Here is a 12,893-nt window from a genome sequence, read left to right on the forward strand (position 1 = left end):
AAATGTAACACGAAGTAGGAATTTTAAAATAAAATTGTAAAACCAGCCGATTTGGCTGGTGTGGTAGTTCTAATTTTAAATTACTCTTCAATTCGAGGATAATAAATAAATAACCAGCATATTGAATATTTATCCTACAATGTAATATGTTGGCTTGACTCTAAGTGACTGTGGATTTTGTCATTAGGTGGTATTGATAATAACTGGCTTTTTATGCTGAGAATTTTTTATCAAAATAAAAATCGAAATAAAAATACGTAAATACATTTATGTTTTCGTTAACAGTCAGAAATATTTGTTCAAAATTCCGACAATTTTTTAAACTTGGCTAGCCGCTTTGTACAAGTTCGCGATTTCCATAAAGTTACCGATTCCGACTTTTCTATGCAACTTTGACTCTCTTCTCCCCCTTTCCCCCTTCCTTTCCCCTTCTTTTTCTACGTCGAAGTCTAAGAGTTCTCTGTCCATTCGAACGTGTGCACTACGTTTCACACGATTCGCTGATTGCCGATTGAAAGTGCATATTTGTACAGGTGCAAATATCAACGTGAACCGCGTGTCCGCGTTTATTCAGCGTGATACTTGCTGCACCGGGAAATTATTTACACGCCCTGATGCGGCTACCAATCGATCTTGCTGTCTACAAATCTGCAATTTAACTATGCCCGTCTAATTAGACTCGTAATATTTCTACATTCTACGCTTGCAACCTACGCTTTTTCCTATCTTTCTCCAACAGTTTCAACCATCTGCTAATATAATTTCCAAAATTTCTCTTCCTCTATTTCTAATACAGTCGAAACTAGAACAGCAATTTCTCCCACAGACATAAATACCGATCTCGATTAGCGGACAATGTTTCAAAGCGTCGCTGTTACGATCGATTCGAATTCGGACAGTGGATTCTCGGATTTTAAAACATTGCCGAATTTAGATCGGCAATTACTTCTCGATTATTGCCGAATAATCGGAGAATTTCCCTCTGTGGACGTTGCAATCGAGCTTCAGCTATAATTGGCTGTACGTTAACGCGCGTCGATACTCGGCAAAGATATGCGAATGCGTGCTTGAAATTGCATCGTGGAAAACGAGGCTGGTGCGCTCCATCAATCGCGATCATACGCGCACTGTGCACGCACGCGTTTCAAATAATTTTTATCTTGTTACGAACGCATAATCTCAGACATTTTTGTTCCACATTTTCCTAAGCAAGTTGCAGCTGGTTTATAGCCACGACGCCGGCGTAAATACGTCGATATCGAGGATTTCGATCGGAGACTTTCTCGATAAAATCTACCGTTGTTAGCGACGAAAATATTCTGATCGTTCGTTCGATTAGAAGTTTGCGCAATGTAAGCGTTTATTTGTAATCGTTCATAAATATTCAGTTACTTTAGTTTAATTTGTGGTAATAGCGGTAAAAATAATATTTGAATATCGGACGAAAGCATGCATTTATCATGAATTAATAATTCGGTCATCGTCGTTTTATGGAATCAGCGGACTAAAGATTTAAATTTAAGTTGGCTATTGTAAAAAGTTGCGATGATGTATATATTATTATTTTCGCAATACGCTCTTATATAGATTTGCTATTGAAATATTATTGTTATTAAAGAAACGTCGACTACGAAAGTATGTCGACTCACGAAAAAAAGGAAGATCGATGGAAAAAGAGGAAAAAGTAGAAAGATGCCACGTACGTGAGATATTCGACGACACTGTAGACGCCGTGCAGACGCACGCGAGTCGCGTCGAACAAAACACCCTGATGTTGGTGGGTGCACGTAAAACATCGGCCTCTTTGATATAGCAAACGAGGCGCGTGGGTTGCACTGGCCGAAGAATGCTACCTTGTTTGCTCAGGTAGGTCCTCGACCAAACCTTTTCAATCCGACTTTTACCCGTGTATCGTCACGTTCTTGCGCGAAAAGCCATTTTTTCGCTTGGTCGGTTCGCCTGGTCTGATTTTGGATATCGTGTTCGACAGACTGCTTTTCGCATTAATTCAACTACGCTCGTGGAATTGATAAAAAATTGCACTCGTTGCACGAACCACCGTTGAAATTAATATTTTCCACTTTTAACGTGTTAAATAAATTTCGTGAGGATGTAAAGTTGAGGTATTAACGAAAATGATTAGACTTGTAACAACTCGAAAATTAAATCGCAAGATGTTCGAAGATGCTCTACGTGTTTCTTGATACGCGTAAGGTTTCGTGGTTTTTGAATGCGCAAAGATCAGTAGTTCGAATAATTACCAGCCGCTAAAAATAAATTAGAGAAGAGAGATAGTTTATATTCGATTTTTCCAAAAAAGAGACTTCGAACGAAATTTCATTTTATATTTTTTATTTATTTTCGTATATATCAGGTTGTCGGAGAAGTTTCTTTCGTTTTATAAGGAAATAATAGACGCACAATGTTTTTCGTTTTATATTGGTTTATTGAATTATGCACGAACGTAATAATAGAAATATAACGAAATGGATCATACCTAATTCAATAAAATAATATAAAACAGAAATTGTTGCTTATCTATTATCGTCTTATAAAACGAAAGAAACTTTTCGGACAACCTAATATTTAGGAGCTTTCAACGAACAAATTTTATCGTAGATTTGCAACTTAGTTTTGCACATATGTTTTGACTGTATTATATTTTGAGCATTTTCTGCATCCTTATACCATCGAGTCTTCCATAAATAAATATTTTGTTTATAACAGTAATACACATCTGTTCCTATCTAATTTACCTAATTGAACTCAACAATTTCAAGCTTCTTCCACGTCACAGAACTTTTTCTCGCCCGTTTTTTCCATATCTGGAAGAACTCGAGTTGGAAGTTGAAATCTTTAGGGTCAGAGACGTTTTCTCGTTTCGGTAGATTCGCGGTAGATTAACCACCGTGCAGAAAAGAAGAAAGCTCGTTCTGGCGCACGATAATCTCGCTCGATTCTTTCGTCGGTTCCTCGTCTTCCTTTTTCCCTGGTTTCCCCTTGCATTCCGGTTACATACCGAAACCACGGCCGGATTCCTGGGCCTCTCTTTGTGCCCGTGTATCGTTGCACGCGTGCAGCTGCAACTCGGTTGGCAACTGCAGGGCAGGTGATACGAACACATGCTACGCGGTCCATGCTCCTGTAGCTTCCTTTCGTGCCGCCATCCGGAGGACTGTGAACAGTACAGAACCAATTCTACCGAAAGGTAAAGTTCTCCTCCCGAGAGAAGTTTTCTCTCTGATATACGCAAGAAATTTTTCTACGTGTTTAGTATCAGTTCCCTACGATACACAATTCAATTTTTCCCACCATACAGTTCTGTCGTTTAGAATGTTCCTGCGATATACTAAACTATTTCCCTACGGTCTAATAGAGCTTTCCCATAACGCAAAATAGAAGAATTTTGCCATGACGCGAAGAAGAATATTTTTTATCATTTACAGCTTCTCTGTAACCAATGAAAATTCATCGCGGTATAGTAACTTTTCTGTAGTGCAAAATTACATTTTTCTGCGAATCGAATGCTTTTGCAACATCGACGATATCGTTTGCCAATTCGACAATTATCATTATATAACGTGTTACTATATAAAACGATCTAAACGATCAATCCTCTGCCGTCGTTTCTTCACACGGCTCATTTCCATCCTGTTTCACACGCGTGCCAGGCCATCGTTGCGTTATTAACGTTTACCATTATCGTTTCACTTCAACTTTCTCGCCCTTTCTTTCCCTACTTTATTTTTATATCCGCTTCCTCGAGATATATAACGCGTTCAATAAACGCGCCACTCTTCCTTCCTCCTTGTTTCATCCTTTTCTAACCCGATAAAGTGTCTATAACACGATCTTCGTTCCGCTCGATGAAAGAATTCAAAGGGAGCCGGAATTACGCTGGTCCCCTTCTTTACTTGTTTTTCACCCCCGCAGCCACTTTCTGACTCGAACGACGTGATCGATACGGTTTCTCGCGCACGCATAATCTCCGTCTTTCTTTCTGCTCCTTCAGACAAGTCGCAGACCTTGGGTTTTCAAGGAGATCAGAGTGGAGTGACGAGCGAAGTTTGACGGATCGATCGCTGTTTCAAAGAAAACTGGTACAGCTGAATTTCTATCTTACGTCGTTGTTTCAACTGCTCCGTTTAAATTCATTTTCGGCGATGTGGAAATTTTTGCAGATCGTGTTGCGTTTGCGAATATCCTCTTTATCAAAGAAAATTAATTCACAGAGCCAGTTACACATCGCCGAATTCATGAAATTCATGGCATATTGTGTTCGTGAAACCTGGCCACAGCAGCCAGTGGTCGTTGCCGGGCCAGACGATGATTCACTGGAGCAAACGCGAATGATCTCATCGTTTTCACTATTTCGTCCCTCGAAAACTGGACGACAACGCGTGCCGGATGCCGGCGGACGTTGCGGTTTCCGGTCAAGCCGAAACTATGCATAAATATAAATTAAACTTTGATTCGTGCAACGCGAACGCCATAATTGGACAGTAAAGGAAGAACATTCGAAATTCCTCCGTTTCTATTAGGTCGTCCGGAAAGTTTTTTTCGTTTTAGAAGCAAATAACGAACGCACAATATTTTCCGTTTTATATTATTTTATCGAATTACGTGCGATCCATTTTCTTCTATCGAAATGAAGATCACAACGTTCGACAGATTAGGTTTCGTGTTTGTATAAAGATGTAAAAGAAAGACACTTCTCGGACAACCTAATAAATGCTCGCCTTCCTCACCACTCGCTTTACTTTTATTTTTAAGAACAGTTGCTGCATCGAGGCTTATTTTTCAGCAAACGTCGCTTATTTTTGCGTTAACCGTTCGCTATTTTGTACTCATTACGCCATAGATGAAAATATAAATTTTACGAAAGAATTCTTTTCTTCTTCTTTTATTTATTCCAATGGATTTTCACGTTTTTAGGAGTTGGAAGATTTCTATATCTATCTGTCTTCGATTAAATGAGAAAAGAAATGGCCATTTGGAGCGAAGTGGGAGTTTGAGTTTTTATTTTTGTTTTATACCAACAGATATCGTACCATCGTTTAGAATTATACGTAATTTTTAGTTGGAATTTTTAACGCCCATAAAACTTTCATTCGTATCACTGCGTCAAATGGAAAAAGTTTCTTTTCCCGCGTAATCGAGTCTTTTACGTTTCTTACCTTTTCTCCTTTGACGCAACGGAATTAGACGTTGAGGTATATCTTTTCTCTGGTAAGATTAATATACTACCACGTTAAGGAATTATAACTTTGACCAGCGATAAAACGTGGCAGCACGTTAAAAGCCTCTGGACCAAGTTCATAAGAAAACGCTTACTTCCTGTCTCAAAGATTTCCGCCTTTGGTTAATGAAAAGACTGGCTCAAAGGCCGCCACTTTTACATTATGGACGAACGAGGCGTTGCACCAAGGTTTTAGAAATTTAAGAGAACGCGGTTGTTACGTTACCTGCCTTCCATGAAAGTACTATTAGACAATTTTTATGTGGGCCTGAATCCACCATAACATTCCCGACTGCTCTGATTTCTTTAGATACGCGGCAATAAAGTCCTTAATAGCTACAATAACATTTTGGTTGGAAAATTTCATTGTCGCTTCGTTACGTAGAAAGTAGCGCGAAAGTGATGGACAAATTCGCAAAGAAACAAAGAAAGGAGACATTTATTTTATAAAATTTGCTCGGACACGAATTTAAATAAAAAGTTAATAATCGTAGAGAGTCGTTGGAAAATTGTTTTACTTGATTTATTAAACTGATATAGGAAATGGAAGAAAGAGGATGGTAAGAGGGAAGAATTCTTTAAGTAGTTTTCATTCCGAAAGAGTAGGTCGCTCTACGATAATTCTGTTCCCTTATTTTAAGTCGTTAAAAGTAGCAGCGGATATGGGGGTCAGGTATACGTTAACTTCCGTAGACCTTCCTAGATGCCACTAGATGTATCATAATGACTGGATCTTTCCTCAATTTTCCACACTGTTACTTCTCTTAATGAAGTTCATCGTGGTAGAAAGAAATAAATCGAGGGCAGTCAAATTAACGAATCCCTTGTGAGTTTACTCCTTACCAAGTTCAGCGATCTCAAAACGATTCAAAAATTTAGAAAACCTCTTGATTATGACTGTATATTTATACGAATATTTTTTTTTTCTTTCTTAATGAAAATTATTTTTGAAAAATATCATTTTATTTACCAGTTTATTAAAAAAATAAAAAAAGAAAAAGATCGAAAGAAACGCAGGTAAATACATTAAAAGATACCCGTTTCTTTATTGTTTATAATTATTTCTTCCTTTTCCTGGCTCGATCACTTAGTTGCCAACCAAATATTAGTATCCTATGCGAGGAAACCTTCCATAGTATAATTAAACGTATCTTGCTTTTTCTCTTGTAGGTTTTTCTCTTCATAAAAATTAATATAAAAAACATGTAATTTCCACGCAATTATCTTACATTCCTTCGAAGGAAAAGTAACGTTTGAATTAACGCGAACCTAATAGACATGGTAAACGATATATGATTTATACTTGGCATAATAATTTCGTGGATCATCGACGGTTCAATTGCTTGTTTAATCGCAATAAACGTAGACAAACACGAAAGTCAAAGAGACGACGCGTGAAACGGTGGGTGGCTAAAGGACCAGGCCGAAACGATCCATTTGAAGTCATCGTAGCGTACGAGTATTTATAGGCAGACGCATTTTTACTTGCTCGACGTGTGGCAGATTTATAGGGCGCGGAGGCGAGTCCGGTTTTTACAGCTCAATCTCTGTCCGTCCCGAGGAAAAAGCGCGTCTGAAAAGTGAATAAAAATCGCATTGCTGACTCGCCGGGACCTTAGGAAGATCGTAAACGACCTTCAAACACGCGATATTATCTTTAGGATATAATGGAGAAGGTAAGTCATTGCTATCTTTCTTAATGGCCTGTGGTCATTTTTATTAAGTAATAAAATATTGTAATATATAAGGCGATACAGTGTAGTCAAATATTATTACATTCTACTATTTAGCGTAATTTTAAAAAGTATAGCCTCGGGGGAAGATCGAGAAAAGTCGAGCAGTATTTTTATCGTTGTTCTTTTATTTATTATCGTTCTCGTATGAAAAGATATCGAAGCAGTAGTCGAAGTAAAATATTTAAATATAACGCGTGGCATCGGAGGGGAAATTTTCGAGGCGAAATTTAGAAATTTATGGTTGTTTTCATACGAAAAAATATTTCATTAGGACGATAGAATCGAAATAAGACATTTGAATTCAGAGAGGGAAGAGAAATTTTCAAAACGCGTGAACATTTCGAGCATCTTCTTCTCTAGGTCGCTCAACGTTATTTTTAGAAAAATTATCTGATATCTCGAGTAAAAGTATTTTAATCTCATAATGACAAAGACAAAATGCTACTTAGATTTTGTTGTCGTTTGATAAAAAATACGATTTGTACAAAATCTCCGCTGACTTTTAACGAAGATTATAAACGATAATTCAGCATACGTTTATCTGTATTTTTAAAACGATTTAACGTCACGACCATATAAAACGGTACAACGATACGAGATAATATAACGGATGAACGTATTTAAACTTGCAAAATGCGTTACTTCCGAAATGCATCAACGAAAAGCGCTGTTGGCTGGTGTCATTTGGAAATTCCAGCTTTCCACTGTTTGTGACGCGGTAGCAACGTTTCAACGCCATAATCCACAGGACAAACGGGTTGCACGAGCGTGGGCAGACCGACGCGTTATTTGCATAATCCGAGTCGTTAAGCAATTAAGTCGCTCCGCGACTAACTCGCAACTTCTTTTCGTTGCATCTCATTTTTTTTTTTTTTTTTTTTTTTTTTTGTTGCCACTGTGCCGTAGTATTTCTGGTTCGCGAGAATTTCGGTCCACGATCTTTAGAATTCCAAGAATCTCTATAATTAGTCGTCGCACCTTGAAGAAATTGATTCAGTTTGAAAGATTAACGCTATAACATTGCCAAAATGATCGAAACGATTTTAATTTAGACTTCTCCATAAATTTGAATTATTTTTAGACAAAAATCTAAAATTTCTCTCTGTGCATTATTTATCTGTTTATAAGTTTGGAGATCGAGGAGCGTTTATTTTACAAGATTTTTACCGAGAGATAGGAGAAATTCGCAATATTTCATAGTAAAGTTCGGTCCAGTAAATATCACTATTCTCTTTTGTGGATTTTTTTAATGCTACGAGCGCAATATCGAGGGTTGTGTTGTAAAAAAAGGGAGGGAAGGGTGGAAAAGTCGTCGAGGTGTCGAGGTTACTAGACCATTAAGCCTTCCCTTTGTTCGCCTGCACGTCGATTTTCTAGCCTGGCGACGATAATATCTGCAGCCAGAGATGATATCTGCGCACAGGAGGCAATAGCGTCTATGTCATCGTGTCTCGGATACGAAATCTTGCCAGATACCATCGAACGAATGTCGTTGGGGCGTTCCTCGATAGAGTCGTATGAAATCGACAGAAATTCCTTGCAAATTATGGTTTAAGAAAATATGATTTTCACGCTATATCCAGTTAACACCGCGTTTCTTCTCCTTTTAATATCAATGTTAACGTTCATCGATATTAATCCTTTACTACAATTATTAGATATATTAACGTTACAGAACTACGAGGAATCATCGTATACATTAGAATTGAACAATTGTAGAATTATTAATATTAGAAAAGATAAAAGTAGAAATGTAGAAAGAAGAAGAATTTGAGTTATTAACCGTGCCAGTGTCAAAAGAGATCGCACATCTGCAACATCTTTAAAGAAAAATTACGTAAAAGAATTTTTTGTTCGACGCAATTGTAATTTTATAACATTCAAACTAAAAAATTCGTCCTGTCGCGGGATCACGTTCTCTAAGAATCGCGTATCTCTGAGAAGATATAGCCAAAAAGTATGTCCATTTGACGTAATCGTAATTGCACGATACTTCACGCAATTAGAGATTCGTTTTATCGAAGGTATCTTATACCGTTAATGCTGCTAATAGGCAGAAAATCGAATAATCGCCGATTGTTCTTAGCATCTTCCTGCATTTCGCAACGATATATCGCGGTTTTATCAGAAGAGCGATGTTACCGGGGGTAGGGAAGGAACGGTCAAAAGCGGGGTCGATGATCATTCATCGCGGACAACGCGACCAGAGATCGCGGAATTTTAGCGACAGCGTGCTTAATCTCCTCGTCACATCCGCCATTTATCCTTGCTTCATTGTAATTGCCCGATAACCTACTTCATTCGTACTGTTTCCGTCGATTACATGATTTCTTAAGTCTTTCCTCAATTTTCTGTCGGATATGGCAATCTTCTAAATTTTAAATAGCCCAATTATATTTTTATATAATAAAATATAACAGTTCCTTTCCAGATCGTGTATTTTATAATTTTCCTCTGCGATCTATATCCTCGTTTCTTATAAATGCACGTCAGAAAATTCCACATTCGCAAACGTTTCAACTATTCCGGAAAGAAGAGTAAACCAATTTTCTATCGGGCATGGCAATCTTCTAAATTTTAAATAGCCCAATTATATTTTTATATGACAAAATATAGCAGTTCCTTTCCAGATCGTCTATTTTATAATTTTCCTTTGCGATCTATATCCTCGTTTCTCGTAAATGCACGTCAGAAAATTTCACATTCGAAAACGTTTCATCTATCTTGTGAAGAAGAATAAATCAATTTTCTATCTTCCAAGTAATTCAGTCTCTATACCTTATATTATATTTAAACGATCCTCGCATGATTTAAGCTCTTCGCGGGGTAATGTAAAAAATATTTTCTAATTTCTTCGTAATTTTCCCTTACGATCTATATTTTATACTCTTCTGAATCATCGCCGAAAAATTCCAATATCAACTGTTGATAATTCCATTATTCAACAAAAATAGATACGTCGATTTTCCAAACTTTAAATAGCCGAATCATATTTTCAGCTTTCTTAAAAATGTCCTCCTATAGCGAGGATCCTAGAATTCACGGAATTCAATTTTTCCTCAAAAAGATAGTACATAAGTCTAATGAATATTTAATTAGCTTTTCGAATACACTTTTTGCGAGATTGCTTGGAAGTAGTCGGACATTTAAAGGTTACAGTGCGCTATGTTACCTAAGAAACCTAACGATGCACTTTCCTCCGTGCAGATCTATTTTCACCCTTAAATGTTTAACGCCGAGAATAGCTTGTCTTCTTATAGATTCATTCACAAACAGCCGCGAAAAGCAAATATACCTAACGCGATCGAGCAAGCGGAGCTACTGTTGCAGGCGACAGAGTGCTCGTTACCGACGTATGAGGGCCGAATAAAATAAATACAGGCTGGCCACGTGCGTGTGCGTGTTTGCACGAAGCTGGACGAATACCCATGGGGCACAGGATGAAATATTAACACCCCGACCCCATCGCTTTCGACCGTGTGCTCGTTTCTGATCTGCCCGTATGTAACGTTGAATCGAGACTGATTCGCCGGCCAAATTAAGCTAACCAGATTGCACGAACTACGATAAGGGGTGCACGCACGATTCCATGTTTCGAGAGTCCCGTTTTTGAGGGTGCGTTTCAGGGGGAGGTATCGATAATTCTCATAGTTCGGGGAATTAAAGGTCGTGGGAAAGAGTCCAGGTTCGATTTGTGGGAAGAGAATAGGGCGATGTAACGAGGTTTCATTTTTTTTTCTTTTTTTTATTATTATTATTTTTATTGCGTAAAATTAATTATGGAAAAAGTCATTAGCTATGCGAGGTTTCCTTAATCCGTATTTTCTCTTTCTTAGATATTTCTTGGCTGCGAGGGTAAAAAGGACGGAGTTTTTCAGATGGTAGAAATTTTATTTATTTTAACGTGTATATGAAACACACGCGTATAAGTTAACTCATAATCGGCACGGTGTTTGTACTGTAACAGTATAATAGAATCCATAGAAGCTTGCATTAATGTGGAGAAAAGAAATTAGGAAAATTAAAAACATAGTGTTGTACGCGTTATATTGTGTTGGCAACTAAGCGATTATCATTAGATGGTATTGACAAAATCTGCAATCCCTTAGTTACTAACCCAATAGTTCTCGCGTTATTTAAAAATTAGCCAATTATCGATACATACAGTGCCTTTAGCGATAGGTATTTTTCAAATTTTCATACGAGTAAAAAAATTGAAAGATTTTATAAACCACGTCTTACCACTCGCAGAAAAACGAAATATCGTGCAAAGCTGCCACCCCTTCGGCTGGATCTCTCGTATCAACAAGAAATCGTTTCAAATCGAGTAAACGGGAATTCGTCGGTCGTTTTACAAAGGATAAACGCGAATGCGTACTGTATTGTACCCGTTACAATCAACATCCTGTCGAAGAAGAAGGGGTTCACCGACCAACAAACGGCTTGCTATGTTTAGAAAACGTGCTGGACGTTGTTGTCCTTTGGTCAGTGCACTCGTGTGTCCGAGGTGGCGCCGATCTAAACTCGGCCATGGTAAACAGAGGAATATTTTCCGGCGTATAAACGCTCGTCGCAGCAGGCAGGTCGAGAAGCTTTTATTTAAAACGTAGACGGCGCATGGAGACCCTATTGTTCCGGAGGTCACGAAGTCGAGGCTTTTCGTCGACCAAGAGGAACCCTCTCTACCAGCCAGTGACCGTAATTGTTCGAATTAAGCTGACGACTCGTCTCTCTGGAAACGTTACACCCTAATAATTATCCAGATCGTTCATGAAAAATTCTTCTTTAAGGTCTTTTAAGGTGGCTGGTTCTTTTAATTAATATTCTACTTCTTCAGAGACTTTTCTAATTGATGTAAAAGTGTACTTTAATTTGGCTCGTTTATGAAATTGGTATTTTGTTGGTATAGTCGCGTGAAGAATACACAACACTCAAGAATAGAGTAATATTTAAAACAAAAATGATATAACAACACGTCGCGACCGTTTGAGTCGCAAGCAGCGCGATCGCGCTCTTTAGATTTCGTGTCGAAACGTCCCCGTACATTTGAACGCTACGGACGACTGACGGTATTTTGTATTTCATTGTCATCTTCTGGATAATTTTTATCGAAGAAAACTTGAAATATTTATAAACTAATAGTATTTCATAAAAATAACGAATACGACGAGCGCTATCGCAGTGTTCGGGATTTTTCGACCCTGTTTTTTCAAACACCCCTGGCACTCGAACGGTTAAGAAATTAATACGCTTAATTTCCGAAGCATCCTGTAATTAAATGTAGAGTAGCGTTTAGAGTGAAAATGATCTAACAACGGCCCTAGAAATTCCCCGAACCGTCCCCGAATTCGATGTCTTCCATTCCCGAGCCTCTCCAATTTTAACACGTTTCTCCCCTCAGATCTGGTCCCACTTGAAGAAACAAATCGTTTCTCCTCCCTTTCGTTTCATCGTGGCCATTTACGAGCCACGCACTCTCGATTACGCAAAAATATACGAGAAACCGCCAGAAGCTTTATATCACGAGCACACGAGAAGAGGAACGGTCCGCCCCGGCCTGTGTGAAATGTAAATACGGTGAATTTCGTGATGCGCTACGTTGTCGCTGCAAAGTTGACAGCCCGCGTGTCAGTGTCTATAAACCAGCCTCGAATTAGCATCGCGGCCCTTGGAAAAAGGGAACTGCGCGTCGTTGTTGCTGCGCCGAACGGAAATCGCTGTTACGACGCGGGGTTGCGTGGTTGCGAACGAGGCTTTGCTAACGAAAGCGATTTACTAGGACACAGGATCTCTGGATATATCGTAATTCTGTTGGACTATAGTTCTCTTTCGTACGCGAGCTTTCATTTCACCGTGATCGTTGCTAGGAATAAGAGCTTTAAATTTAGCAACGAGAGTTTTAAATTTGATTCTTTTTG

The 12,893-nt window shown here is 38.4% G+C and overlaps 1 protein-coding gene across 2 annotated transcripts in view; it reads left to right on the forward strand.

Moving 5' to 3' along the window:
- The window catches only part of Dlp (glypican dally-like), a 139,871-nt gene that overhangs the window by 93,494 nt on the left and 33,484 nt on the right, over positions 1 to 12,893 (forward strand). The gene's annotated exons all lie outside the window — the stretch shown is intronic.

Source organism: Bombus fervidus, chromosome 5 (genome assembly GCF_041682495.2).
Source record: "Bombus fervidus isolate BK054 chromosome 5, iyBomFerv1, whole genome shotgun sequence".
Lineage (NCBI taxonomy): Eukaryota > Metazoa > Arthropoda > Insecta > Hymenoptera > Apidae > Bombus > Bombus fervidus.